The following is a 6,913-nucleotide window of genomic DNA, read 5'->3' on the forward strand; positions in this document are numbered from 1 at the left end:
CACAATAAGGAAACTAAGTCAGAAGGGTCCCATCCTGGAGGCACACTAGGATTGCCCTCCAGGCCTTTTCCCCAGATACAAACTTTCATCTGTCAATCACACAAGATCACCTTCCCTCTGAGTGGCTGGTGACATTTATCAACATCAGCCGTACTTCTGGAGTCCATGAATCTATTATTATAGCCCTATTCACGGTAAAATATATGGTTCACGGGTACGATTCGGTAATTATCTTCCCCTGAATAGACAACTGTTACAGTGTTGTCCTTCCCATGGGCTATGACTTCTGCAGCCTTTGGAATATCATCCGGCCTCCGTTTTACCCATACCTTAGCTCCCAATTTTATTCCATCACTAGAACCAAAGCCTTTCCTCTGAGAGTTATTTTGGAAGGAGGGTCAATTTTCACAAAAGATATTTTTTCACAGGGGGTAATAATCACTTGGACTATCCTATCATTTCTACAAAATTGTACAGATTTTTTACCCAAATTCTGGAGTGTCACAACAATTTCTCTTTGATAATTAGAATCTATCACTCCAGCCAATACATGTACTGCTTGAGCTGCTAATCCTGATTTAGGTAATACCCATCCAAAATGATTCCTGGGGATTCTCATACATACCCCAGTAGAGGTTTTTCTTATCTCTTTCCTATTCAATTGAAAATTCTCTATACAATGTAAATCATATCCTGCCGAACCAGGTGTTCTTGGGCACGGTGGTGGGATATCTTTCCTCACAGTCCAAAATTCACTGCTTTGGAGCTCACGTGTTTGCTGTTTTCTAATCTGCAGATTTGGGGTCATCATTCTGGCTAGAAGTGTACTCCCTCCTAAGGGACTATTATTCAAATTACGTAAGGCAATAGACAAATTATCCTTCCAATATCGATATGAATTATTAGAGCTTAATTTTCTTTGCTGTTCTTTCAACAATCCATTCATTCTTTCAATTAGCCCAGATGCTTGTGGGTAATATGGAATATGATATATCCACTCTATATTATTCAATACACAATATCTTTTCATTTCATTACCCTTGAAATGTGACCCATTGTCACTTTGAATCTGCATCAGGGTTCCATAGTATAAACTTACAATATCTAGGATTTTACAGGTGTTTTTCTGAGTTGCATCCTTATAAGGACAAGCCACTAGTACACCTGAATAGGTGTCAACACATGTACATATATATTTGCAACCTTTATCCTGGGGTAGCGGGCCAATATAATCTATCTGCCAAATTTAGGCTGGAGCTTTTCCCCTCGCTATTTCTCCAGTTACTATCCTAGGAAGAGTTCGTTCTTTTTCTAATTGACATATACAACACTCCTCTGTTATTTGTTTTAACAATGCATGAGAGATACTAATTCCTTGATCCTGTAGCCATTGATGGGTGGCCTGGACCCCTAAATGGCCGGCAGTCTGGTGGACCCATTTTGTTAAGGCTGGGTCATCAGTTGGAGGTAGAGTAGGGACAATACGTTCAGTAGCAATCTTTGCTAGTCGATCTGCGTGTGCATTGTACTCACATTCTGGTGTGGTCAGGGTCACGTGAGCATCAATGTGAAAAACTGACAAACTCATAACCAGAGACATATCCCATATATCTTCCCATAACTCTTCACCGCAAACTTGTCTCTCATGAATCTCCCAATTCTGATTCCTCCATATAGGCATCCATGTAGCTAACTCATTAGCCCATGAGTCAGTAAATATATGACACTGTTCTCCTTTCTCTGTTTTGATGGCTTGATGCACTGCCATCGGTTTGGCATATTGGCTACTTCCCCCTATCCCAGAACTTTCCAGAGTTCACCTAGTACAGGGGTTATAGGCTACTGCTTTCCAATGTCTCGTGTCCCAAATATTTTGCTGTCCCATCAGTAAACCAAGCATGTTTCTTCTGTTCCTCGGTTAGTCCATCATATCCATTATTCCATTTCACCAAGAATTGAACCAACTGTTGCTTAGATTCAGGGGGTTTTTCGTTCCCCTCAGTGTCAATGTTCGCTACAGATTGATGTAGAGCAGAAACTCCACTTTTGCCTGCTCTCGACCTATTCCGAATATACCACTTCTATTTGATTATGCTCACCTCTTGTGCATGTCTAATTCTGTGGGAAGCTGGGGTACTCATTACCCAAGTCATAATCAGAATTCCAGGCCTTAATACCTTTTCATGACCCAGAGTTTGTTGCTCAGTTTCTACCAAAGCCCAATATGCAGCTAACGACTGCTTCTCAAAAAGTGTATATTGCATTCCATATGAAGGTAGTTTCCTTGACCAAAATCCTAAAGGTACACTTCAGCTTTGTTGCTTTTGCCACAAACTTCAATTCGCATAGTCGTCTTGCACAGTCACTTGTAATTCCATGGGCCCATTTTGCATAGGCCATAAATCCAGGGCTAATTGTATAGCAACCTTTGCTTCCTCAAAAGCTCTACTTTGTTCAAGCTCCAATCAAATTCGTATTTCTTCCTGGTGACTTTATACAAGGATTTCAAAATCCAAGTGTGGGATGTGGTGTCTCCAATAACCAAATAGCCCTATGAACTTTTGGGCTTCTTTCTTATTAATAGGGGTAGGAAAATCCTGGATTTTTGGAGAGCTTATAGGAGAATTTCTCGCTGTCCTTTATTCCACTGTATTCCCCAAAATTTTACAGTTTGAGCTGGCCATTGAGCCTTTGCAGGGTTAATTTCCCATCCTTTGCTTTTCATATGGTCAATTAATAGTGTCAAACTCCTCTCCACTTCTTTTTTATTTTCTCCCTGTATCATGATGTCATCTATGTAGTGGGTAAGCTGTACACCAGGTAACTTTAATTCATCTAAATGCTCAGCTACAATCCTGTGGCAAATAGTTGGGCTATGAAGATATCCTTGTGGCAGGTGTGTAAATGTATACTGTTGGCTTTGCCAAGTAAAAGCAAACTGGTTCCATTGCTTTGGGTCTATTTGGATCATAAAGAAGGCATCGGCCAAATCAATAACTGCATACCAAGTCCCTTCATGTTTCTGTATTCTCTCTATTGAAGTAACAGTGTCTGGAACAGCAGCATACAGGGGAGGAGTCACTTTGTTCAGCTGTCTATAATCTACTGTCATCCTCCATGTTCCATCTGACTTTCGAACTGGCCAGACAGGGTTGTTCCATTGAGTAGTTGTAGGGACTAACACTCCTGCTTGAACACATTCTTTTATAGTACTGGCAATTTCATCTTGCCCACCTGGTACATGACACTGCTTCAGAGTAATTACTTTAGAAGGTTCAGGTACAGAGATTGGGTCCATCTTTATTTTTCCCACTAAAACTGTATTAATTCCTATCTTTCTTACTGCAAATTGGTATCTTCCCTCAGGCAAATTCAGTCATGCCTTTCAGTATATCTGTTCCGATGATATATTCAGGAATGGGTACAATGACCATGGTATATTCTTTCTTTACGCAATTGTACAATTTTCATCATTAGTTTAACTTGTTTGGCTGATATTTCACCCCCTTCTAGTCCTGTGATGGTAATAGGAGTTCCATGCTTAAATTTGTCAGGATTTCCATAAATCAAGCTGGCCTCAGCCCCAGTGTCAATCAATGCCGTAGTTACAGTATTTGATCCATTCTTCCAATATACAGTCAGATTAATATGGGGTCTGTAATCCCGTCTGTGTGTTTCTTTAATCTGAGCTGGGGCTCAGCCTATTCCCTAGTGTCATTGAAGGTGTCACTCACTTGGATACAAGGGTTCAAGATCTGTAGGATTTGTAGGGGCAGTTCTTACTTCTCTATTCCATTTGCTATTAAGTCCCTTATCTTGGTACATTTTGCATAGCTCATTAGTTGGAATACCATCTATTCTTCTAAAATCTACCCCTGCTTTCAATAGAGCAGTAAACATTTCTTTTCTGGTCACTCTATTTTGGCGCCAAATTTGCTGGCTATTCACTCTCCTCTCTCAGGGAGATCTATCCCTTCCCCAGTATCCTAAGTTACTTAACTGTAAAATCTTATCTATCACCACTGAAAGACAACTCCCTATTTCCCCAAGTAACAGAGTCAAAATTAGGTGTTTATAAGCAGGAGGAGCTGTCCATTCCTATGAGGGACTCCCAAGGGACCGTCGTAATATTTGTCTGCAGATCCCATCATGATAGCAGTCTTCATCACCTCCTCCTTTAGTTTTATGATACAATCTCTAAGTGAATACCAAGGTTTATTCTCAGTGGGCCACATAGAATCAGTAGCATATCTCTTATTATATCCCTCAGTGGCTAACACCAACAAATTAATCTTGCTATTACCATCACTTTGCTGATAATGTTCCCTAAATGCTTGCTGAACTAGAGGATCGTGGCTGATACCTATGAATCTCATACAATCCACCCTATCTACTGATATTCCACCGGCCCCTTGATCACTGAGTCTTACCATCCAAGATATTAATGGTTCTCCCATTCTTTGGGTGAATCTACTTAAAATGTCCATGATCTCTTGCTGTGAAAAATCTTCCTGAATTTCCCTTGTAACTGAATTGTCACCTTGGGTTTCTGTCCTCCTCCTTTGTATGGGATGAACGTCTGTCTGAGTATTTGACCATCTCTCATTCTCTATGTGAGGGACATCCTGAACCCTAGTAGCGTTTTGTGCCTCAGCCCCTGACATTGTCTCATTTTCATTTTGTGCCTCAGCCCCTGACATTGTCTCATTTTCTCTCCACTCCTTTCCCCTGCCACCATGGCAAGGACAAAGCAGGCAGTCAGGCTTGATCTGGGCTGGTTGAAATGCACTCTTGGCTTATTTGGCCTCCTGTTGTTTCTAGCCACATTAACAGAAAAATTCTCATTTGAGTCAGTAGACTCTTGAGCAGCAGTTTGTTCTCCTGCTATCTGAGATTCCCCTTCTTGCTGTGGCGTAGGAGTGCCCCCATTTCTTTCACTTAATCTCAATCTTTCATATACTAACTGGTAAGCTGATAACACTATCCAGCTTTGCCTAGATAGTGATGCCCCCGACTGAATTCTAACCTCTTGTAAACATCTTTCCAAATCCCTGGGGTCTCCTCTCTGTAGCCTTGGTTCCCAGTTTTCACGGTCTAGCTCTTTTAGCCCATTTCTTTGCTAGGGAGGAATAAAATGGATCCTCCTACCCTGAGACATTCATCTCTTCCTCTGAAGTTCTTCTGCTTCTAAATAGAGATCTTATACCTAGCGATCCCATCCAACTTGCCACCAGATATATCATTAAGGCAGAATTCATGACTTCAAAGATAACCATGAATGTGCCTGAATGGTCCAGAATCGCAGGATATAAGCAATTCTCTAAGCAGAAGGCAGAGGAGTTAAAGCATTTATTGAAACTCAAAAGTAGCAGACCCACGGACCAGTGTCCTCAATTCAACATCCTGGCAAGAACCTTCCAAAACGAGTATGCCCATCTCACAATAGTGACCAGGAGGCCACAGAAAAACATTATGGCAGCAAACCAAGCCATACTGGAGCTTCCCCACCTCCTCCCCAATGCCAGGGCCCTCCAGCAAGAAGACCACCCACTGGCCTCAAGCCCCTGCTCAGCACTCTCTGGTCTCCCCGAGGGTCAGTCCTGCCTTTTTATAGCACCTGCCGCCATTACTGCCACTTCCACCACTTCTGCCACAATCTCCGGTCTGTGTTCCAGCTAGCTGACTTCTTCCTCTCTCCTTCAGCTCTCAAGAGCTCTCACCAGCTTCCTCACCAACTGCCTCTTAGCTCTGCTCCAACCGTTCGGCAAGCTCCTCCCACCACAGTCTTCCATTGGCTCCAGTCTTAGCCACTCCCCCAGGACCCTGAGAGCTCCGCCCCCAAAGCCCAGTGAATGGGCGCGAAAGATCTTCCCATTCACTGATTGCCTTTACAGTCACACATAGGACTCACCCACATGACCTAAAATCATCAAAAAGAGGCGACTTAAACCCACATGGTCTAAAAGCCTCTGATGTCCCAAACATGCCACTCAAACCCATGTAAACTAGGCCCTCCCCTGAGGCAAGGAGGTCACCAAGGACTCCCAATCTAATCAAGGAAACAAAGGCCAAACTCTATAAGGGCACTTGATTGAACCGAGTGCTAAGAGCCCATTTTGATTGCTGACACAGGTTTATCACCCATTCATGCCATTGTTCAGTTTCATTGGAATGGTTGCAGGTTTGATTATCAGAGGACCTGGGTTCAAATCTTGACTCTATTACTCACCAGTTGTTCAGTCTTGTACATGTTGTTTAACTAGACTTAGTTCTTCCTCTGTAATATGAGGAAGATATACAATTCCATGTCTCAGATGCCCTCTGCTCTAAATGTAAATGAATAGCTCCCTGTAACATTATTTTACCTAACATAGGGCATCAGTTTACGAAGTTAGGGGAAGTATTAAACCTTTTGCTTGGAGGCGTCCCTGGTGTTTTTAAGCACAAAGAGTTCCACATTATCTTGCGAGGAAATATTTCTGGTCTTGGAGAGGAAGTGCCTTTTGGCGTTTCTGAGGTTATACCCTTTGGTTAGCTGCTTCCTTAGCCTACACAGAAGACCAGAGCTAATCTCTTTATAATGAGTAGTGCTACAAAGGTATTTCATGGTATCATTTGGAGTCTGGAAATTCTCTTTAGGGGCACCTAGGTGGCTAAGTGGAGGCAGCTGGATGGCTCAGTGGATAGAGCAATAGCCCTGGAGTCAGGAAGGCCTGAGTGCAAATCTGGCCTCAGATACTTATTAGCCGAGTGACACTGGACAAGTCACTTAACCTATGTTTGCCTTAATCCACTTGAGAAGAAAATTGCAAACCACTCCGGTATCTTTGCCAAGAAAACCCAATGAACCATACGGTCCATGGGACCATGAAGAGCTGGACACAACTGAATGAGGTGGCTTAGTAGATAGAGA

The sequence above is a fragment of the Trichosurus vulpecula genome, chromosome 8 (genome assembly GCF_011100635.1).
Source record: "Trichosurus vulpecula isolate mTriVul1 chromosome 8, mTriVul1.pri, whole genome shotgun sequence".
NCBI classification, from domain to species: Eukaryota; Metazoa; Chordata; class Mammalia; order Diprotodontia; family Phalangeridae; genus Trichosurus; species Trichosurus vulpecula.